General features: G+C 46.0%; 1 long non-coding RNA gene across 2 annotated transcripts; it reads right to left on the bottom strand.

The window, feature by feature from the left end:
* Positions 1-15,432: 15,432 nt before the first annotated feature.
* On the bottom strand, positions 15,433-24,612 carry LOC132810735 (uncharacterized). 2 transcript variants are annotated; one of them, XR_009643055.1, is made up of 4 exons: positions 24,554-24,612; positions 23,825-23,930; positions 19,295-19,394; positions 15,433-15,669 (listed from the first exon to the last, which is right to left on the bottom strand). It is a non-coding gene; the product is annotated as an uncharacterized LOC132810735 (long non-coding RNA). The 2 variants fall into 2 exon arrangements; XR_009643056.1 differs by lacking the exon at positions 24,554-24,612 and adding an exon at positions 24,186-24,453.
* Between the last annotated feature and the right edge of the window lie 293 nt (positions 24,613-24,905).

Raw genomic sequence — 24,905 nt, forward strand, 5'->3', positions numbered from 1 at the left:
TCTAGTTACCCTAGAGAAGATGGGAGTGAGCTGCTGTCTTGAACCATTCACAGTCCATTTGGTGCAGATAGACCAACAATGCTGTGTGTGAGTGTTGCAGGATTTTGGCCGAGTGATTCTCTATCTTTGGTTCTTCAAATGCTGGTTAACATAATCACAATCTGCACATGATTTCGAGATTTCAGTCTGCAAACCTTCACCATCTAGCACCCTGTATAAAGGAATATGTACAGATTAGAAATTCAGAGCAGACAATTCTAGCTTCTTTGGAATATCTTTTTCCCCTTTCTTCCCCCAAAGCTGTTACCCTCCAGCCCACTTACTCTCTCCCACCATTCTGACTCTGCTACCCCCTAGTGTACACCCTCCCCATTGTCATGGAGTTACTGATAAACAGATCCATGCCACCACTTCCCGTCCCTGGTTAGACTCTGCACCCTTTCTGGGTTCACTTCCTTTCCCTTCAGTTGCTGCAAGTCAATAATGTAACAGCAGAATGAAACAAAAGGAAACAGAAAGGGAGGTGGCAGATCCTGGACAGAAGAGGAACCTTCAGTCTGGGAGAATGGGTCAGATCCTTCTTTGTTTCCCATTTGTTGATTCCCAGCATTACAATGAATTGGGGATGGAGAGTGGTCCCACATGGGTGTGGTGACCCCCTAACAGATCAATACCAGAAGCAGATGCATCCCTTCAGCCCAGCCAATCACAGTGTGAAATACTTTCTGCAAAGTATACTTACCTAAAGCACATGCTCCAAAACCCGCCCACATTCTGTACATGTACAGTGCGGGGTTTCCCCACACACGTGTGGTCCCTGCCACAGGGATTGTGGGTGTTGTAGTCCCCAAGAAGCCACTGGAGCCCTGTCTCTGGAAAGTGTATGAAAAATGTGGACTGGAGGGTGTTGTGTATAGGATCCCCATTCAGACACACAGGACATATGGGCTGTCACTGGGTTTTACTGAGACACCTGCTTCCACAACCTGATTTTCTGATGTAAGGAATATAGATTCAGCCAACTGGGGCGTGGGAAGTGAATAGGAGGAGCAGATTTTAAGCAGAGGTGGCTCAATGGTTAGCACTGCTGACTCACAGTGTCAGGGACCTGGATTTGATTTTAGCCTTAGGTGACTGTGTGGAGTTTACACGTTCTCCCCGTGTCTGAGCGGGTTTCCTCTGGGTGCTCCCGTTTCATCCCACAGTCCAAAGATGTGCAGGTTAGGAGGATTGGATATGCTAAATTGCCCACAGTGTCCATGCCTGTGCAGGGTAAGCCATTAACCATGGGAAATACAGGGAATGGGTGAGTCTGAATGGGATGCTCATTATAGGGTTGGTGTGGACTCCATGGAAAAATACCCTGTTTCTGCACTGTAGGGGTTCTATTCTAATTTCATGAAGAAGAATGTACCTATCTCAATGTGCTGTGAATCTGTGGAATTCCCTCTTCAAAATGCAGTGGATGCCAGGACAATGAGCAGATTTAATGAAGAGATACAGATGTTGAATTTGCAATGAGATGAAGGGTGAGAGAGAGCAGGCAGGAAAACCCAGCTGAGACCGAGGTGAGCTCAATCATCACCGTATTAAATGGTGGGGCTGGTTCGAAGGGCTGCATTGCCTCTCCTGTACCCAGTGCTCATCTTCTTATGGTAATAACTGGAAAGCTGAATCCAAAACTCACCACCCTCCCCAAAGGAGTCATGATTTGGAGATGCTGGTGTTGGACTAGGGTGTACAAAGTTAAAAATCACACAACACCAGGCTGTAGTCCAACAGGTTTAATTGGAAGCACACTAGCTTTCGGAGCGACGCTCCTTCATCAGGTGATTGTGGAGGGCTCGATCATAACACAGAGTTTATAGCAAAAATTTGCAGTGTGATGTAACTGAAATTATACATTGAAATTTGAAATATTCACCCACGGACAGAATACACACCTTCCCTTCCACATGAAAAAGGCCAATGATATTCAGATCGGCACGGATCAAGTAACTATCAAAACTGAAAATGAAGTTCAATTTAAATTTCTCATCTGCAAATCTGCCCTTTCAGTTCTCTACAACAGAGAAAACAAGTCACCACCGTTAACACAGGATGGAAATTCATAAGACAATTATAGTATTAAATTGCAGTTTCTTTGTTCCCCCAAAGCTTTAAATCTCAGTCTCACAATTTCTCTCTTCTGTGAACTGAAATCCAAAATAATCTCCTCACTCCTTCCCTCCACACCTAGTTCTAACACTCTCCTCTCTTTCAATTCAGCTTCCTAGCTCCTGCCTACAGACTAAAAACCAAAAAAAGGGGTGGCACGATGGCACGGCAGCCCCACAGCACCAGGGTCACAGGTTCGATTCCAGCAATCCAAAGATGCGCAGGTCAGGTGAATCGGCCAGGCTAAATTGCCCATAATATTAGATGCATTAATCAGAGGGAAATGGGTCTGGGTGGGTAACCCGAGGGTCGGTGTAGACTGTTTGGGCCGAAGGGCCTGTTTCCACACTGTAGGAAATCTAATCTAATCAAATCAATGAGTCTGACTCGGAGCCTCCTGGGTGTTGGTGAATCCTCCCTACACCTCCCAGGGCTTCCTTCTGGGACAGAACGGACTGACTTTTTCCCCACCAATCTGGAACCTCTTATTTATTCCCCTACTCCGATCCTCTGATGAGAACCATCCTGCACACACTGGCCAAATCATATCTGGTTGAATAAAAATGAACTAAAATGAATGTTCCTCTCCGTAACATCCCTGAATCTTCACCCGAGTTCTGATAACTTTCTGCAAAATACTCCCCCACTGATACGCCGACCACTTGTCCCGATACCAGGGGAGGGGCCATTCCCCTGGGACCTGTTCCCAGAGGGAGGAAGGGAGTGAGCTGCCAATGAAAGATCAATCCCACACACCCACAGCCGCTCTCCCTGGCACTGACCCACCTTGCACATACACCAACAATTGCCCAGCACTGCGCCCATGCACTGGTCTCCCCTCCTGCTGAGCATGCTCCAGATCACACAGGAGCCTGAGTGATTGACAGCAGCCACTGCCCAATAGGGTGGAGGGGGCGGGGCTGGAGGACTGGGACAATGGGATTGTAAACAATGAATGAATGTGGAGGACACTGGGGGATGGACAGGTCAGTGAGGGACATGAGCAGTGCAGCAGCAGGAGGGGATCCTGGACAAACTGAGCAATGGGAGAGTCTAACAGGAGAGAAACTACAGGAAGGTTTTGTTTAGAGGCTCAGGCAGGGACAGCTGGGAGACAGTATGGCCTGGTGGCTTGGGCAGGTTTTCCAATCAGCCACTTCAAAGATGCTGTCACTCAACTTTGAACCTGATCCTCCTGGTCCAGAGGTAAGGACACTACCACCATTTCTTAGTGGACTAGAGGAAAGAAGGGAAGATGTTCTCCGTCTCACTCACATGGAAACTCCATGAGCTCCTACCACTTACTGTCTCTGGTGGGGATGGAGGAGACAGAGCAGATGGGAGCAGGGTTAGGGATATAGGGACTGCCTTTGAAAAGGAACTCACTGTGTTGGTGATATTAATAAGACTCGATACACAGTCACTAACACAAAGCTGGTGTACGTGAACTTTATCCAGAATATGAACACCCATAACTGGGTGACGCAGACTCCAATGTACAGAGTTAAGTCCTGTATACTATTAACAGCTTTGTGTGTGAGAAATCACGTCTCATGAACTTAAGTCAGGGCAAAAGGGTGGAAATCATCTACATGGTCTTCAGTAAGGCGTTCAAGAAGGTTCCCCATGGGAGATTAGTTAGCAAGGTTAGATCTCACGGAATACAGAGAGAGAACGAGCCGTTTGGATACAAAACTGGCTCAGAGGTAGAAGACAGAGGGTGGTGCCAGAAGGTTACTTTTCAGATTGGAGACCTGTGACCAGTGGGGTGTCACAAAGGATCGGTGCTGGATCCACTAATTTTCATAATTTATATAAATGATTTGGAAGTGAATACAGAAAGTATTGTTAGTAAGATGACATCAAAATTGGAGGTGTAGTGGACAGTGAATAAGATTATCTCAGATTACAACGGGATCTTGGTCAGATGGTTGAGGATTGGCAAATGGAGTTTAATTCAGATAAATGTGAGGTGCTACATTTTGGAAAAGCAAATATTAGCAGGATGTATACACTTAATGGTAAGGTCCTCGGGAGCGCTGCTGAACAAAGAGACCTTGAAGTGCAGGTTCACAGCTCATTGAAAGCAGAATCGTAGGTAGATAGGATAGTGAAGAAGGTGTTTAATATGCTTTCCTTTATTGGTCAGAGCACTGAGTATAGGAGTTGGGAGGTCATGTTGCGGCTATACAGACATTGGTTAGGTCATGCTTGGAATATTGCGTGCAATTCGGGTCTCCTTCCTCTCAAAACAATATTGTGAAACATGAAAGGGGTCAGAAAAGTATTACAAGCATGTTGCCAGGGTTGGAGGATTTGAGCTATAGGGAGAGGATGAATACACCGTTTTCCCTGGAGCGTCAGAGGCTGATGGGTGACCTTATAGAGGTTTATAAAATGAGTAGGGGCATGGATAAGGTAAATACACAAAGTCTTTTCCCTGCGGTGGGGAGGAGGTACGATGGGGGTGGGAGACAGAGGGGGGAGACCGAGAGGGGAGGGTGACGGTTAGTTTGTAGATCTACAACACAATTCTGTTCCTGTTTTCTCCCCATCTCCTTCAATCCCTCTGAAGGGCTCAGAGTAAGTGCACAGACCCTGGAAAATAGAGCTTTCGGGTGACCAAGTGCTGAAGGTTGCATTTGGGACGTTGACCTTTATTAGTCTGTGCACTTTATCAATAAATGGACCTGGGTTCAATTCCACTGTCCTGGATTCATGTCTGTGGCCACAGACACGCCTGTCTCTGACCCTGAGTACTGGATCCCCTGTCACTATAGCTCTGCCATTCTCCTTCCTCCCGTTCTGTGCAGCGGAGCTCTCTGTGGGGTCATGAACCTGGCTGTTGCTGATTTCCCCTGAGAGGCAACCCCACCTGTTCCCTCCCTTATAGAATCCCAAGCGGTGCACAATATCTGTATGAGAAGCGGAATGATCATGGGGAGTCCTGCACTCCCTTCCTGAGCCTTTTGCTTGATCTGATGGTCACCCATTCCCTTTCTGCCTGTGTAACCCTCACCTGCAGTGTGACTATCTCACTAAACGTGCCGTCCATAACATTCTCAGTATTGCTCCACAGTGAGTCCACTCTCAGCTCCAGGTCTGAAAAGCAGTTTCCCAGTAGCTGCAGATGGACACCCTTCCTGCACACACAGCCGTCAGGGACACTGGAAGTGTCCCTTATTTCCCACATTGTACAAGAGGAGCGCCCCACGGGTCTGAGGGCTCCTGTAACAATGTGTCTCTAGTTTCAGCTAGTTACTCCCATTAGGAGAATTTAAATGAGCAAAAACCTTCCTTCTCTTCCAACATTTCCATTATCATCAAAAGCCCCGATCTTTACTTAAGCTGACATTTTACACTTTAAAAACTGTTTTAAAAGAAAACACTCAGCAGGTATCGCTTACAAGTTGGCTGTTCCCTTTGGGAACATGTGAATTGCTGAATGGCCTGGACTAAAACTGAAGCTGTGGTTCACCTTCTCCCTGTCTCCCCTCGCTCTATTTACACCCAACTCCAAAACACTCTCATTGAACCAAGCAGCCCTCACGGTGCAGCCCTGTCATTTTCATTGCCTGCTCACACCTACACTGCCCTCAGCCTCCTGTCCTGTTCCAATGCATCTCAATGGGAGCTGAAGAACTGCATCTCATCTTTCAATTCAGCCCTTTGTAACCCCAGAGTCAATACGGACCTCAGCAGTTTCTGAATGAACAGACAGTTGTCAAAACCTGGAACATTCCACCCGAAATGGTGCTGGAATTTGAGTCCATAAGGAATTTTAATCGGAAGCTTGCAGGGAATTGAAAATGAGGAGTTTACAGGTTAACATCAGAAAGTGGGTGATTGGGTCTAAATCTGACAGTTCCTATGTAGAGACGAGGTGTAATTTGGACAAATCTGTGTTCCCTCTCAGGGCCCAGAATTGAGCACAAACCCAAAGGGTGATCCCTTCGAACATCTTTCTGCTTTTTGCTTGAAAAAAAGAGATACTTTCCCACAGACAGAACAGACACACCTTTCTCCTTCCCCAGTTAAATGTCAATGGTATTCCGATCCTGATGACCCTGCTAACGATAGAAAGTTGATTTTGAGATCCCTGTCTCAATTATTCTCAAATAAAATCCTATAAAATGAATTCACAAAATAAAACTCACAGTCAGTGCAGGCTGAACAGTAAAGACAAATACTTCCCTTGGTATGTGTTTGATGTGTAAATGCTCCTCTTCAAATCACCCCGACCCCACCCAGGAAGAGGATATGCCCATGCGCCTCGCTGTACCTTGTCCCCAATAAAGATGGTGGCCATAACCCAGAACCCATCACCGCCTGAGGCCCACAGCCGTTTTCCCATTTGCTGTAAACGTGGGACCAAGAGTTTCTAATTCAGGCCTAACTACCTGTACAGAGTGTAATTAAACCCTTCCAGTCTAAACTGATCCAACTCCCCTTTCCCGTTTCCTCCTTCTGCACACACTAAGGGTCATTCTAGGTCCAGTGACCCTCACTCAGAACTGACTGCAGCTGGGAAAATTAGAATCCCTACAGTGTGGAAACAGGCCATTCGGCCCAACATGTTCACATCCACCCTCTGAAGAGTTTCTCAACCAAACCCATTCCCCGACCCTATTATTTTACATTTACCCTGACTAATGTACCTAACCTATACATCCCTGAACACTACGGGAAATTTAGCTTGGCCAATTCACCTTACTGCACATCTTTGGACTGCAGGAGATAGGGGGTAAAGAGTAAATAATAGGTGGGGACAGAGCCCAAAAGAAAAAATAACATTTGGAAAGAAAGGAGTAGATAACAATCTGCTGGGAGGGTGAATAGCTGTGAATGGAGGGGACAGGAACCTGTGTCTGGCAGCAGCTCAGTGGAGGTGCTGGAAATGGCAGTTGATGATCTACGTTCTGCTGCAAAACCAGACCCCGATCTTCCAGCTGCCTGCTACTTTAACACACGAACCTGTTCCCTGGCCAACATCTCTGTCTCATGCTTACTGCAGTGTTCCAGTGAAGCTTGATGCAAGCTGGCAGAACATTCCAAAACACACCATATTTCAAGGACTGCAATTTCCCCTCCTACGTGGTCAACAATACCCTCCAGTGTATCTCCACCACTTCCCGCACCTCTGCCATTGAACCACACCTCTCCAACTGCAATAAGGATAGAACCCCCCAGTCCTCACCTTCCACCCAGATACAACGCATCATCCTCCGCCATTTTCACCACCTACAATCAGATCCCACCGGAGATATATTTCCCTCTCCATTCCTTTCAGCATTCCACAGAGACCATTCCCTGTGAATCCTAGTCAGAGCCATGCTCCCCAACAACCCACCTTCCACTCACAGCACCTTCACTTGTCAATACAAGAGGTGCAAAACCTGTGCCTACACCTCCCCCTCACCTCCAACGGACCATTCCCCATCCAGCAGAGATTTTCCTGCACATCCAAACACCTCACCTATTATGGCCTTTGCTTTCGATGTTGTCTCCTGGGACACCAACTTGCGGAATGTTTCAGGGAGCATTTCTGGGACACATGCACCAACCAACCCCACCATCCTGTGGCTGACCACTTCAACTTCCCTACCCACTCCTCCAAGGACATGCAAGTCATGGGCCACCTCCACCACCAAATCCCAGCTACCCGACGCCTGGAGGAAGAAATTGGGACCCTTTAACCACAGAATCAAGGTTTCCTCATCTCCCCTCCCCTGCCTTATCCCAGATCCAACCCTCCAACTCGACACCACGCCCTTAAACTGTCCCACCTGTCCACTTTCCTTTCCAATTATCCACTCCACCCTATCTCCATTACCCTCTAACTACATCTACCCATTGCCTTCCTAGCCCACTTCCCACCAACACCACACATCCCTCTTATTTATCTCTCAGCCCTCTTACTTCCCACCCCACTCCCAATCCCGGCATTCCTGATGAATGGAATATGCCCAAAACGTCGATTATCCTTCTCCTGGGATGCTGCCTGACCTGCTGTGCTTTTCCAGCGCCACATGTTAACGCAAGTTGGAAGAACAACACCTTATCTTCTACTTGGGGACCCTGCACCCCTCTAGCCCCAGTATCAAAATCAATAATTTAGGTCCTGAACTCTCCAATGTCCTAGCGCCATAGCCTCTTAACCCACACACCAGGCCTTGTTAGTACATAACCTACCATTACACATTAGCTATAGTTAGCCACTAACAGTCCCCATAAACGGCTATTCACCCTGCCCCAGCCAGATCGTTATCCACTCCTTTGTCCAACTGCTCCCATCTCTTTGGACTCTATCACCACCTATCATTTACTCCTTAACCCCGATCTTTTGCATATATACCAACATTTTTTTTCAGTAGCATCAGTTCTGAGGAAGGGTCAGCAGATCCAAAATGTTAACTCCGATTTCTCTTCACAGATGCTGCCAGACCTGCTGAGCTTTTCCAGTATCTTTTGGCTGTTGAGTGAGATTTACAGCATCCGCAGTTCTTTTTGTTCTAATTTACCAGGAATTTCTAATTTAAGTCTAGCAGCCTAAAACTGTGCGTTTATAAACCCTCCCAGTCCACAATAACTCAATTTCTTCCCCAGACTTTGCAGTCTCTCCCACTCCCTTCACACTCATGAGGACCTCTCTCACAGTGACACTGCGCCTGCACAGCTCATGGCCATGTGTTGGCCTGCTGGACCCACCCCAATTCACTCCCATTGGCCGAAGGATCACGCCAATTCTCCTATTGGTCTGAAGCTGCTGTCAATCACCTGGGCCCCATTGTGACATGAGTGGGCTCCTCCCAAGAGCATCGGATGATGAGGGGTGACCTCATAGAGCTTTCTAAAATCATGAGGAGTATGGATGGGAAAAATAGACAAGGGCTTTTCCCTGGGGTGGGGGAGTCTAGAACGAGAGGGTGTAGGTTTAAGGTGAGAGGGGAAAGATTTAAAAGGGACCCAAGAGGCAACTTTTTTCACACTGAGATGGGTGCCTGTATGGAATCTTCTGTTTGGGGAAGTGGTGGAGGCTGGTACAGTTACACCATTCGGCATCTGGATGGGCATGTGAATAGGAAGGGTGTAGAGGGATATGTGCCAAATGTTGGGATATCTGGTCGGCATGGACCAGTTCAACCAAAGGGTCTAATTCCATGCTGTATGTCTCTTGGACTCTGCCCTGGGATGAGCTTCATCATTCACAGTGAATGGGGCAGTAACGCAGAGCACAGGGGTTTGGGGCTATTCAGCTGTACTGGCCCCTCTGGAGATGGTGCCAGTCTATCCCAACTCACCTCCCATTTGTCTGTAGCCCTCCAAATCCTTCCTTAAAAAAGTTAAATTCCAAATTTGTTTTCTCAATAACTACTGAATCTGCGTCCAAACTGTTCCAGATGCTCAGAACTTAGTGAGTACAATAATCTTCACATTTTTAACCTGTTTTATTTGCCATTTACCTGAAAGTAGTTACTCAAAATTGTGACGTTAATAATTTCTCCGTCTGTCTCTCTGTAAATTAAATATCCTGGAAACAAATCTGCTCCTGGTCGAAATCCCTGCCTAACCTTCTCAGCTCCAAGAAGAATTAGTTGATCTTCTGCTAACTCTCCATAAAAGAGAAACCCATCTTAATTTTAGTAGTGCCATAAAGATGTACAGCAGAGAAACAGACCCTTCGATCCAACTTGTCCATGCCGACCAGATATCCTAAATTAATATCATCCCATATGCCAGCTCTTGGCCTGTATCCTTCTAAACTTTTGCTAATCACATACAACATCTCAAAGGCATAACTGGGTAATTGTACCTGCCTCCACACTTCCTCTGGCAGCTCCTTCCACACACGTACTATGTTCAGCTGGAAACATTGCCCCTTAGATCCCTTTTAAATCTTTTCCCTCACACCTGAAGCCTGTGCCCCCAAGCTTTGGACTCACATATCCTGGGAATAAGACTCTGGGATTTCATCCTATCCATGCTCCTCACAAATGTATCCGATGCTCCAGGGAAAACAGCTCCAGCCTATTCACCCTCTATCTATATAGCTCAAACCCTCAACCCTAGCAACATCTTTGCAGATCTTTTCCGAACCCTTTCAAATTTCATAATATTATTCCGATAGCGGGGAGACCAGGACTGAAAGCAGAATTCCAGAAGTGGCTGAATCAATGTGCTGTGCAGCCGCAGAATGACATCCCAACTCCACTACTCAATGTACTGACCAGTAAAGGCGGTACACCAAACACCTTGTTCACTACCCTGCCTATGATTCCACTTTCAAGGAACTATGAACCTGCACTGAAAGATCTCTTTGTTCAGCAACACCCCCCAGGACCTTCCCATTAAGTGTATAATTCCTGCCCTCATTTGCTTTTCCAAAATGGAGCACCTCACATTTATCTGAAATAAACTCGATCTGACAATCCTCAGCCCATTTGATTGAAGTACTCTGAGGTAACCTTCTTTACTGTCCAGTGCACCTCCAATTTTGATGTCTACTGTAAGCCTACTAACTATACCTCATATATTCACACACAAATCATTGATATAAATGATGAAAATCAGTGGACCCAGCACTGATCCTTACACCATATTGCTCATCACAGGCCTCCAGTCCGAAAAGCACTACTCTCCGTCCCCAACCTTCCCGCCAATTTGTATCCAAACAGCTGGTTCTCTCTGCATCCCATGGTGTCTAACTTGCTAACCAGTCTGTTATGTGGAACCTTTTTGAATGTCTTTCTGAAGTCCAAGTTAGTGATGTATGTACAAAGCCATGCTGACTATCCCTAATCACTTCTTGCCTTTCCAATTACATATAAACCTGTCCTTCAGAATTCCTTCCAACACCTTGTCTGCCACTACCCTCAGGCTCACCGGTGTATTGTTCCCTGGCCTTTCCTCATCACCTTTCTCAAATAATGGCTCCTGTCTTGCAGCACCTCACCTCCGGCTATCAGTGATACAAATCTCTCAACGAGGGGCCCGGCGATCACTTCCCACAAAGATTTGGGATACACCTGATCAGGTCCCACAGATTTACTCAGCTTTATGTATAAGACATCCCGTACAACCTCCTCTGTAATATGGACAGTTGTCAAATCATCACTATTTATTTCTCCAAACTCTCTCGCTTCCATATCCTCTTTCAGTAAAAGCTGACATGAAATCCTTGGGTAGTATCTCTCCCACCTTCTGTGGTTCCACAGACAGCCTTGTTGATCTTTGAGGGTCCCTATTCTCTGCCTGGTTACTCTTTTGTCCTTAGTGTTTTGTAGAATCTCTTTGGGTTGTCCTTAAACCTCTTTCCCCCCAAAGCTATCTCATGTATCCTTTTTGCCCTCCTGTTTTCCCTCACGTGTACTCCTATTGCCCCTATACTCCGAGGGATTCACTCAAACCCAGCTGTCCGTAGCTGCCATATCCCTCCTTCATCTTTTTGACCAGACCCTCAATTTCTTTAGACACACAGCATTCTCTACACCTACCAGACTTGGCTTTAACAGGAACATACTGTCCATGTACTCTTGTTGTCTCATTTTCACAGGCCTATGGAGGCAATGGCAGATGAGGACATGGAAACAGTCATTCTCAGTAAAGAGGTAGTGTTGGAAAAGATAACAGCCCAAAAGAACATGGGTCTCCTGGCCGTGATGGAATGCATCCCAGGGGACTAAAAGAGATGGTGAAGGGTTTATTGTCCTTCCTTGCTAGAGGGATGGTTATGCTGCAGTTGTACAGGGTGCTGGTGAGGCCACACCTGGAGTACTGTGTACAGGTTTGATCTCCTTACTTCAACAAGGATGTACTGACACTGGAGGGGGTGCAGAGGAGGATCACTAGTTTGAGTCGGGGGTTGAGAGGATTGGTGTATGTGGAGAGACTGAATAGACTGGGATTATACTTGTTGGAATTTAGAAGAATGGGAGGCTGTATTGGAAAAAATAAAATTAAGAAGGGAATCGATAAGATAGAAGCAGGGAGGTTATTTCCATTGGGGGGCGGGTCAGTCTAGAGAGCACAGCGTCAAAATAAGGGGGTATCTGATTTAGGACAGAGTTGAGGAGGAACTTCTTCAGCCAAAGGGTTATGAATCCGTGGAATTCCCTGCTGAGTGTAGCAGTTGATGTTATCAACTTGAATGTCTTTAAGGCAAAATGTAGATTTGCAAACAGGAATCGAATTAAGGGTTATGGTGAGAGAGCAGGAAAGTGGAGCCGAGGCCATGAAAAGATCAGCCCTGATCTTATTGAATGGCAGTGCAGGCTTGAGGGGCCAGATTGCCTACCCCTGCTCCTATTCCTTCTGTTCTTATGTTCCCACTTTCCAGCCGTCCCTTTACCTGGGGGTTGCAAAGAAATATTGAAAGTTCTTGCCTTGTACCATCAAAATTCACCTTTGTCCAATTTTGAACACCAACTTTTAGATCTGATCTATTATTTTCTGCAACTATTTTAAAACCAGTAGAATTGTCGTCAAAGAATCCCAAGTGTGGAAGCAGGCCATTCGGCCCATCACATCCACACTGACCCTCAGAGCCTCCTATCTTACCCCTGTAACGCTGCATTTCCCATGACCAATCCACCTAGCCTGCACATCCCTGAACATTTCCCATGGCCAATCCACCCACCTGCCCATCCCTGAACAATACGGCAATCCAGCCTGGATTCTCCACCCAACCTGCACACCTTTGGACTGTGGGAGGAAACCAGAACACCTGGATGAAACCCACACAGACAACCTCAATAAGGTGATCGTCCTGTTCTTATTTCCCAGTTCCACCCAAGTAATTTCAACGGGCGAACCCCCATGAATATCCTCCCTAAGCACAACAATAATGTTATCCCTACTCAAAAACACCATTCCACCTTCTCTCTTATCCCCCTTTCTACCCTTCCTCATATCTATTCCCTGGAACATTAAGCTACCTGGCCTGTCCAACCTAAGCCACGTTTCTGTCATACCCACTATATCCCAGTCCCATGTTCAAAACCATATCTTAAGCTCATCTGCTTTCCCTGTAAAACCTCTTGCATTGAAATAAATGCAGTGCAGTGCTATCAAAAGGACAGACTGATGGGCAGAGGGGGTGGGATGGCCCTGTTGATGAGGGATGACGTTCAGTCCCTTGGGAAAGGGGGATACACAGAATCAGGAGATGTAGAGTCAGATTGGAGGGTGGCTAATGTTATCCCACTTTTCAAAAAAAGTTGGGAGAGATAAAACAAGGAATTATAGACCGGTTAGTCTGATGTCAGTGGTGAGAATGACGCTGAGTCAATTACAAAAGATGAAATTATGGCTCATTTGGATAGCAGTAATAGGATTCGTCAGAGTCAGCATGGATTTACAAAGGGGAATATACTGACTTGGATTGAAAATTGGCTGGCTGACAGGAAGCAAAGAGGAGTGATAAACGCTTCCTTTCGGAATGGCAGGCAGTGACTAGTGGGGTACCACAAGGTTCGGTGCTGGGACCACAGCTGTTGATAATATACATTAATAATATAGATGAACATCTTAAACGTAATATTAGCAAATTTGCTGATGACACAAAGCTGGGTGGCAGGGTGAAATGTGAGGAGGATGTTATGAGAATACAGGTTAACTTGGTCAGGCTAGGTGAGTGGGCGGATGCATAGCAGATGCAGTTTAATGTGGATAAATGTGTGGTTATCCACTTTGGAGGCAAGAACAGGAAGGCAGATTACTATCTAAAAGGAGTCAAGTTTGGTAAAGGGGAAGTACAACGAGATCTCGGTATTCATGTATATCAGTCAATGAAAGCAAGCATGCAGGTACAGCAGGTAGTGAAGAAAGCTCACTGCATGCTGGCCCTCATAACAAGAGGAATTGAATATAGGAGCAAAGAGGTCCTTCTGCAGTTGTACAGGGCCCTGGTAAGACCGCACCTGGAGTATTGTGTGCAGTTTTGGTCTCCACATTTGAGGAAGAGCATTGTGACGATTGAGGGAGTGTTGGGTAGGTTCACGAGGACAATTCCCGGAATTGGCGGAATGATCATATGTTGAAAGATTGGAGCGACTGAGTTTGTGTATACTTGAATTTAGAAGAATGAGAGGGGATCTGATTGAGACCTACAAGATTATTGAAGTGTTGAACACTCTGGAGGCAGGATGCATGTTCCCACGGATGGGTGAGTCCAGAACCAGAGGACACAGGTTAAAAATAAGGGAGAGGCCATTTAGAAGAGAGTTGAGGAGAAACGTCTTCACCCAGAGAGTAGTGGACACATGGAATGCACTGCCCCAGAAGGCAGTGGAGGCCAAGTCTCTGGATAATTTCAAGAAAGAGATGGACAGAACTGTTAAAGATAATGGAATCAAGTTTTATGGAGATAAGACAGGAACAGGATACTGATTGTGGACGATCAGCCATGATCATAATGAATGGTGGTGCTGGCTCAAAGGGCAGAATGGCCTATTCCTGCACCGATTGTCTATTGTACCTTGTCAGTCCTACCTCATTCTGTGCCTTGCCCGTGCCTGTCTAACTTCTCAACTGTACCAGCCTCAGACTTATCTCCTTTCTCACTATCTCTTTAGGATTACCCCCACTCCCTCACTGGTTTAATGCCTCCCGAGTAGCACTAGCAAATCTCCCTGCTTGGATATTAGACACCTTCCAATTCAGGTGTAATCCATCCTTGTTATGCACGTCACCTCTCCCCCAGCAGAGATTCCAATGATCCAAAAATGGGAATCCTTCTCCCCTGTATCAGATCCTTGGCCACGCATTCATCTGCTCTACCCTGCTATTCCTGCTCTCGCTAGCATGTGGCACCGGGAGTAATCCAGATATTACGACCCACAAGATCCTGCTTATTATCCTCCAGGCTAATTTGCTATATTCTCTCATCAGTACTTCATCCTTTTCTCTTATGTCACTGGTACCAATGCACAGCGACCTCCCACTGATCATTCTCCCCTTTCAGAATATTCTGCACCCTCGGAGCCATCCTTCACCCAGACAGTAGGGAGGCACCACCCCACTCTGAGGTCTCACTATCAGCTACAGAAACTGCAGTCTGTGCTGCAGACTAGAGAGCCCCCTATCACCATCGATCGCGTGGAACCTGTTATACCTCACATTATACTAGATTCATTACACTAGTAACTTGGCTGTCAGTGCGATATTCCCCTGAAAATGTGACCCCCGACGCTTTCCAAAACAGTATACTTGTTGGAGATGGAAATAACCACAGGAGACTCCTGCACTACTTGCCTTCCGCTCCTCCATTTCCTAGAGGAAACCCATCTACCTGACTGGATCGGCAGTTTTCCTACCTTTCTGAAACTGCCACCTATCACACCCCCATGCTCCTGTAAATTCTTCATTACCTTTAACCATTGCTCCATCTGATCCAGGAAATCCTACAGGATTTGCATCCTCACTTCCTGCAGACAATCAGATCATTGAAACCTTCCTTAATCTCCCACATCCAACAGGAAGAGCACATCACTGTACGAATGGCCATCTCTGCACCTTAACAGTCCACAGACCCAGAAAAAGGCACACAATCTTACAGCTTTACAAAACATGACTCTAGAATAAATTAGTACCAATATTTTATATTAAAAAACTTTATCAAATTATCATAAGATGTGTATTTAAAGAAATAAACTGTCGCCCTACTGAATGTTGTAGCTTTACTAAAATAAAACAGATTAAGATTTATCTTTGAAGGGACCGAAACCCACTGAGCTGTGAGTCACAGATGAACAGCACTAAACAGAACCTTCGGTCAAATTTGTCCATGCCGACCAGATATCCGAACCTAATCTTATCCCTCTTGCCAGCACCTGGGCCATATCCCTCTAAATCTTTCCTATTCATGTCAAGTATCCAAATGCCTTTAAAATACTGTAATTGTCAGCCTCCACTACTTCTTCTGGCAGCTTATTCCATTCAGGCACCACTCTCTGCATGAAAAAGTTGCTCCTTAGTTCCCTTTTATATCTTTCCCCTCTCACCCTCAACTTATGCTCTCTATTTCTGGACTCTCCTACTCAGGGAAAAGACCTTGTCTGGTTACCCTATCCATGCTACTAATGATTTTATAAACCTCTATGGAGGTCACCCCTCAGTCTCTGATGCTCCAGGGAAAGAAAGCCCCAGCCTTTTTGCTCTCTTTCTGCAGCTCAAACCCTGACAGTATCCTTGTAAATCTTTGTTGAACCTCTTCAAGTTTCACAACATCCTTCCGATTCACGGAGAACAGAATTGCACACAATATTCCAAAAGAGGCCTAACCAATGTCCTGTAATCACCTTCCAACTTCTATACTGAATGCTCTGATCAATAAAAGAATGTATTCTAAACATTTTCTTCAGTATCCTATCTACCTGCAACTCTACTTTCAAGGAAATATGAACCTGCACTGCAAGATATCTTTGTTCATCAACACTATCTAGGAATTTGCCACTAAGTGTATCAGTCCTGTTAAGATTTGCTTTTTTAAAATGCAGCACGTCACATTTATCTGAATTAAACTCCATCTGCCACTTCTCACCCATCTGAACAACATCCTGTTGTAGTCTGAGGTAACCTTCTTCGCTGTCCACTATACCTCTAATTTTGGTGTCATCTGCAAACTTACTAACTATACCTCCTATGCTCATATCTAAATCATATATATAAACGACAAAAAGTAGTGGACCCAACACTGATCTTTACGGCACTCTACTGGTCACATGCCTCCAATCTGAAAAACAACCCTCCACCACCACCCTGCCTTCTACATTTGAGCCAGTTCTGTATCCAAACGGTTAGTTCTCCCTGTACGCCATGAGATCTAACTTTGCTAAGCAGTCTTCCATGGGGAAGCTTGTCCAGTACCTTACTGAATTCCATAGATCACGTCCACCTCTCTGCCCTCATCAATCCTCTTTGATACATCTTCAATTAACTCAATCAAGTTTGAGAGACATGCACAAAGTCATGCTGACTATCACTAATCAATCCTTGCTTTTCAGTATACACATGCATCTTGTTCCTCAGGATTCCCCCCAACAACTTGCCCAGGCTCACCGGTCGTTAGTTCCCTGGCTTGTCCTTACCACCTTTCTTAAATAGTGGCACCATGTTAACCAACCTCTAGTCTTTCGGCATTTCGTCTGTGATAATCGATGATACAAAATATCTCAGCAAGAGGCCCAGCAGTCACATTCCCAACTTCCCACAGAGCTCTAGGGTACACCTGATCAGGTGCTGGGGATTAACCAAGCTTTACAGGTTACAAGACACCCAGCACGTCCTCCGCTGTAAGATGGACATATTCAACTTCTATTTTCCCACATTCTATATTGCCCATGTCCTTCTCCACAGTAAACACTGATGCAAAATATTTTGTTAGTATCTCTCCCATCTCCTGCGGCTCCACACGTAGGCTACCTTGCTGATCTTTGAAGAGCCCTATTCTCTCTCGAGTTACCCTTTTGTTCTTAATATATTTATAAACACCCTTGGGATTATTCATAACTCTATTTGCCAAAGCTATCTCATGTCCCCTTTTTGCCCTCCTGAGTTCCCTCTTCAGTATACTCCCACTGTCTTTAATGCTCAGGATTTTTTTGGTATTTTTGGATTGGAATAAATGCAAAATATTACATCTTGATAAAACAAACGAGAGCAGACTTACACTAATTAAAAACAGGGCATCGAGGAGTGATATGGAACAAAGAGGCCGAGGGGTTCGGGTCTTTCAAGTCTGTGTCACATGTAGACAGGGTGGTTAAGAAGGTGCTTAGCACACTTGTCACCATTGCTCAGACCTTGGAGTACAAGAGTTGGGATGTTATTTTGGATGTTGGGGAGGCCTTTTCTGGAATTCTGTGTCCAGTTCTGGCCATGCTGATATCGGGAGGACATTATGTATTTGGAGCGGATTCAAAAGCGATTTACCAGGATGTTGAGGGGAATGGATAGTCTGAATTATAAGCAGAGGCTGGATAGGCTGCAACGTCTTTCACTGGCGCGCAGGAGGCTGAGGAGTGACCTTATTAGACTCAAATCATGGATGGGTGGTATCAGTAATGTGAACAGCAGGTGTCCTTTCCAGGAAGGAACCCGATTCAAGACTGGGTACACAGCTTTTAAGGTGACAGCAGAACAGCTTTAAAAAGAGATTCGGGGGTGTGTGGAATGAACTATCAGAGGAAGTGGTAGTTGTGAATCAAATTACAATTTGAGGGTGGCACAGTGGCTCAGTGATTAGCCCTGCTGCCAGGGCCCCAGGTTCGTTTCCAGCTTTGGACAACTGTCTCTGTGGGACTTGCCCATTCTCCCAGTGTTTGCATGGGTTTCTTCCAGGGGCTCCAGTTTCCTCCCTAATGAGAGAGCAGCCCTATGGTCTGGGAGGACAATGCTGACTTTCCCTTTTACACAGTGATGCCACTGTGTCTCTGGGATGGGGAGAGGGAATGCTGAAGGGGTGGATGGGACACCACTACGGCACAGTGCTTTGTCCTGGAGGATGTTCACTTTCTTTAATATTGTTGGGGGCTGCACTGATGTAGGCAAGTGGAGAACGTTCCAACACAATCCTGATGTGTGTCTTATAGAGAGCCGTGGGCGGCATGCTGGCACAGTGGTTAGCACTGCTGCCTCACAGCGCCAGAGACCTGGGTTCAATTCCCGACTCAGGTGACTGACTGTGTGGAGTTTGCACGTTCACCCCGTGTCTGCGTGGGTTTCCTCCGGGAGTTCTGGTTTCCTCCCACAGTCCAAAGATGTGCGGGTCAGGTGAATTGGCCATGCCAAATTGCCCCTAGTGTTAGGTAAGGGGTAAATGTAGGGGTATGGGTGGGTTGCGCTTTGGCGGGTCGGTGTGGACTTGTTGGGCCGAAGGGCCTGTTTCCACACTAAGTAATCTAATCAAACAGACACTGGGGAATCAGGGGTTTGGGGAAACTGAGGTTGTTCTCCTTGTAGCAAAGGCAATTGAGGGGAGCTGTGACAGAGGGATTTACAGAAATTATACATTATAATAATAAACCTTACACCCACCAGCTCATTATACAAGGATTACAGGACACACATAAAAGGTTTGGGAAGATTCAAAGAGAACTTTTATGCAGCAAATGGGATTCAGATGGAATACAATACTCACACACAATGCGAATATCCAGGTCCTGATGAATTGACTAATTCAATCAGAGTTTGGTGTTACAATGACTGAGATTACCATCTGAATGTCCACCTGTAGTATCCTGTAATACAAGTTTATAAACTCCATCACTGTCAGTTCAGGTTAGAAACTCACACCATCTCCTCCTCCTGGCCCAGGATGACTGGACACATTACCCCTTGTGGAGGTCAGCAGTCAGTTCAGGGGGAAACCTCTGTGGGTTTCTGTGAGTTTCCACCTTGGGATTTCATGCGACTGAACAGGGCAGATTTTTGACACATGGGACAGAATATTCCAGGAGTCAGTGAGATGCGGAGAGCAGGATTTGCTTCTTTTTTTTCCCTTCCGTGCTGCCGCTGTGCCTCATCAATAAGACATGGGGGGGGGGGGGTGTGAAAGGTTCATGCAGCTCGATGGGCAAGTTGTCTCCATTCTGACCAATGGGCAGCAAGTTCCTCCCATAGAGTATCTCTAAAAACAGAGCATCTCTGCATGCTTCACACTGCCCACTGTTCCCAGTAAATGTTTAGAAGAATGGGTGGGGGGGGGGGGGAAATTCCTAGAAAAGGCATAACTGTAAAGTGCTAAGAGGATTGTGAAGAGAGAGAGATACACAGGAGAAGGGGGCAACAAGTTGTCAGATGGAGTATAATTTGGGAAGATGTCAAGTCGGTCAGTTTGGAGGGGACAATAAGAGAACAGAGTGCTATTTACATGGTGGAATCTGTAGAAAGCTGCACCAGAAAGGGATCTGGGGTAATTGTGCAGGAAACACTGAAAGCCAGCAGATTCTGGGCCAGTCACGAAATCAAGGGTTCTGTTTCGGATTCACCAAGTTTAAGGTAACACAGACACGGGTAAGGGGTTTCAGTAGCAATGGAGCTGGGGTGAGGTGGAGACAAGCAACGTTTCAGAGATTGGAATTCCTGGTGTTTGTGATTGTGTAGATGTCTGATTAGAAGGTCACCTTGAAGTCAGATATGACAGCAATATTGTGAAGAGTCTAGTTCTACCTCAGACTGCACCCAGTGAGAGGGAGGGGCTCAGCAGTAAGGGAAAGGAATTTGTATTAGCAACTGAAGGTAATGGATTTAACCGTAACAATGTTTCATCGGAGGAAATTGCAGTTAATCAAGTAGTGGGAATGTGAGAAGCCGTTTGATAACTGAGTAACAATGGAGCAATGGAGAGGGATGATGGGGAGGGAGAGCTGGGCATCGTCAGTGTACATGTCAAACCTCACACTGTGCTTTTAGACAATGTCACCTCCTGGCAGTATGTAGGTGATAAACAGTAGGGACCAAGGATAGATCCTGGAGGGACACCAAATACAAGGAATTCATAAAGGAAAGGGAGAGTGGGGATGGAGCAGGATTTACAAATGATGGTGAGGTTAAATGTTAGTTTTTTTTTGCAGAATGGATGAGAAGGACATAACCAGAAAAGACAGACAGACAGAACAAGGAACAATATCTGTGAATTGGCGAGGGGGGAGTGACGGGGAGGAAACAGAGTTGGAATGTCTGTGGTTTAGCGAGACTAGGAAAAGATCAAGATGAGCTCTGATAAGACTTGACAAGAGGAGAAAGATGTAAGTTTGGGACAAAAACCAGGAACACCATGTGAGGCAGTTTGTCTCAGTGGGCTAGTGGGATGGAGGGAAGCAGCAGAGGCAGCTGGTCGGATTGTCTCAGTCTTAGTGACAGAGAAACTCAGTGTGCTCGTTGCTCTTGTTGTTGGAGAGAAGGATGGAGGAGACAGGATGGTGGGCAGTGTTTACAAAGAAACAAAACCAGGGTTAGTGATGTTTAAAATGAGTGAACAAACCTAATGTATTTAACTTTTATCCAGAATATTAAAATGTACAACTGAAGTCCCTGTTCGAATCCCAGCTCGGCAGTCGATGGAATCTGAATTCATGAAATAATAACGAATTAGGAATCTCCTGATTTCCAAGGAACTATTGTCAATGGCAGAAAATATCCTGCCAACCTGACAGTCGCCCAACAAGCTACTCACTGCATTAATCACTGCAAAGTCTCAACAAAGGAATGAAACTGGATGGACCACTTGGCATCTAACAAGGCACCAGAAAATACAACCACAGAATCAGCCCTCTCGGCTCTGCAACATCCTGCTCACTAACATCCGGGTTTTTTGTGCCAAAACGTGGCGAGCTGTCTCACAGACTAGTCAAGGAACAGCCTGACATAGTCATCCTCACAGAGTCATCCCTTACAGATAATGGCTAGACACCACCATCACCATCCCTAGATATCGAGAGTGTGATGATGGAAAAGCATAACAAGGTGAGGCAGCATCTGAGGCGAAGGAGAATCGATGTTTCGAGCCTAAGCCTTTCATCAGCCTGACCTGCTGTGCTTTTCCAGCACCATACTCTCCACTCTGATCTCCAGCATCTGCAGTCTTCACTTTCTCCTGAAATCTCTGGATATGTCCTGTCCCACCAGCAGGACAGACCAGGCAGAGGCGATGGCACAGTGATGTACACACCTTTTGCCCTGGGAGTACTCAGCATTAACTTTGGACACCAGGAAGTCTCATGGCTCCTGCTGATTACCACGTACTGTGCTCCCACGGCTGACGGATCAGTGCTACTCCATGTTGAATAACACTTGGAGGAAGCACTGAGGCAATAAAATGGTGACAAGCCTACTCTGGGTACAGGATTTCAATGTCCTCTACCAAGAGTAGCTCAGCTGCAGGATTACTGACTGACTGGTCGGGTCCTCAAGGACATAGCTGCTCAACTGGGTTTGCAGCAGGCGGTCACGGAACCAGCAAGGTGGAAAAACATACTAGATCTTATCAGTATGAATCTATCAGCTGCAAATGTATCTGTCCATGACAAGAGCGACCATCCCACAGTCTTTTTGGAGACAAAGCCTCACCTTAAAGTTGAGAAAAACCTCCCTTGTGCTGAGTGGTACTATCACCATGCTAAATGGGACAGATGTAGGATCTCAAACTGGATATCTCTGAGGCACTGTGGGATAACAACAGCAACAGAACTGTACTCCAGCACAATCTGTAATCTCATGGGTTTGTACATCCCGCACTCACCCATCACAATGGACAGGAAAGGATGGCATGCCATGAGCAGCACCAGGCATACCTAAAAATGCAGTGCCAACCTGTTGAAGCTACCAAACGGGACCATCTGCATTTTAAACAGCATCAGCATCAAGCAACAGAGCTAAACGATCCCACAACCAATGGATCAGATCAGAATTCTGCCACACCCACTTGTGAATGGTAATGGACAATTAATCAACTTGTTGCAGGAAGCACAACAGATATCCCCACCCTAACTAACGGAGGGATCTCACACATCCATGCAGCATTTGCAGCAATTCTCAGCCAGTTGCAAAGTGGGATGATCCATCGCAGCCTTCAACAGTGGTTTCCAAAATCACACACGTGAGTTTTAAGTCAGTTTGACTTAGTTCGAATAATACCAAGAAATGGTTAAGTAGTGTAAAGGCTATGGGTCCTGCTAACATTCTGGCAATTATACTGACAACTTGTGCTCCAGAACTTGCCACCCACAAAGCCACGTACCCATCCAGCACTGGCATTGACTGACAATGTGGAACATTGCCCAGGGATGTTCAACACAAAAACACAGGTCAACTCCGACCCAGGCAATTTCCCTCGATCAGCAGGAAAGTGATGTAAGTATTCATCAACAGGGCTATCAAGCAGCTGCTCAGCAACAGCCAACTGAGTGACAGTCATTTTAGGCTCCACCAGGGCCACTCAGCTCCCGATTGTGTTTCCACCTGATTCACAACCTGACAACCAGCTGAATCCCAGAGGTGAGGTAAGAGTGACAGCCCAGTCCCACTCCAACACCACTATTTCTAGCTGATTCCACCCTCATCTCAGCTCATATACTGAAACTCTCATCCATCTTGTGTTATCTCCAGACTTAAATTGTCCAAAAACACTCCTGGCCAGCCTCCCAAATTCAACCTCCCTGTAATCTCAAGAAAAATTGAAAGCTCTATCGCCCACGTGCTCACTTCTCCCCAAATATGTTCATCCGTCAAAAGGCTCCTATAAGCAACAACAATTTAAAATTCTCATTCTTGACTTGATTCCTGGCTGTTCTCATCCCTAGCTCCATGCACCACACATCCTTTGAGACCTCGTCAATCCATTTACTTCGAGACTCCCAATGATTTGTTAATTCATTACTTCAACTGTGTAGCTGATTCTGCAGTTGCTAAAGCAACATGGTCTGGAATTTGCAGACAAAACATCACAGGTCTGCGTTCCACCTTTAAGACATCCCTCAAAACCTGCTTTTTTGCAATGTTTTTGGTCACCTGACCTAATATCTTCATCTCTGGCTTTATATCTAAAATTCTCAATGATATTTTATATGAAATTATAAGCATGATAATAAAATTACAAACTGTTCTTGATTTGGACATTATCTTCAAATCATCACTGTTGCTGTAATGAATAATCTGTAATGTCTCTTACCCAACCACATTGTGGGAGCACCTTCACCACACAAACTGCAGCTGTACAATAAGTCAAGCATCACCCTCTCCACAGGCAACAGGGCTTTGGCATTAATCACTGGGATCTGTGGAAAGAGAAACACAGTTCAAGGGGGTGCAAAATGCATGACAGGGAATGAAAATGGATCAGAATTTGATCGTCAGAAACTGAAGGAAAATACACTTGCTTATTGGAAAAAAGAATTCTTGACTCAAAAATATTCAAGATAAAAGTAATCTGATAATAGAGCAGCACATGGTCAGGGGCTGGGCCACGTGAAAAATTCATTTACAAAGGATCTATAAAAGTAATAATACAGTATTAAACAGACCAAACATACCCCCATGGTTGGAGACTGAGGAAGCTGGACATTGACAAAGTGGTCCTGAGGGAGCCCAGAGGTGAATCAGAGCAGGATTGGCTGCTGTCATCACAATGACTCTGTACCAGAGAGAGGCTGCACATGCGCCTGGCTGCACCTTGCCCCCTACAAAGATGGCGGCCCAGCACGTGTCCAGTGAATCCTTGTCCCGAATAAAGATGGCGGCGCTCACTCAGGCCTGCAGCCGCTGAGGCAATTCCCCATTTACTGCAAACACGGGACTGGGACGTTCACATTTGTGTTTTCCGACATGCACAATTTGTAAAACCTCTCCGCTCATGGCAACACAGCTTCTCTCCCGTTTCCCTGTTTATTTCTTTCCTTACCGTATCCTTTCGCTCTATAACTTCCCGAGCATTTATTACAGCGACTCTGCGTCGGGCGCGAGGGTGATCACATGGTTTACGTTAGCTCCGCCCTTCATTGACTGTGATTGGTTGGAGGACTAACCTCCAGCAAGGTCCTCCAGCTCCGCCCACCGTCCTTTCATTGGTCCGGTGCTGACATCAATCACCCGGGATCACTGTTGGCTGGAGCATGCGCAGTGTGTCCTGCTTGTGCTGAGATGTTGGGTCATGTGATGGGAGGTAACAACAATGACTGCAGATGCTGGAACCCAGATTCTGGGTCAGTGGTGCTGGAGGAGCACAGCAGTTCATGCAGCATCCAAAGGGCAGA

Source organism: Hemiscyllium ocellatum, unplaced genomic scaffold (assembly GCF_020745735.1).
Source record: "Hemiscyllium ocellatum isolate sHemOce1 unplaced genomic scaffold, sHemOce1.pat.X.cur. scaffold_182_pat_ctg1, whole genome shotgun sequence".
In the NCBI taxonomy this organism is placed as follows: domain Eukaryota; kingdom Metazoa; phylum Chordata; class Chondrichthyes; order Orectolobiformes; family Hemiscylliidae; genus Hemiscyllium; species Hemiscyllium ocellatum.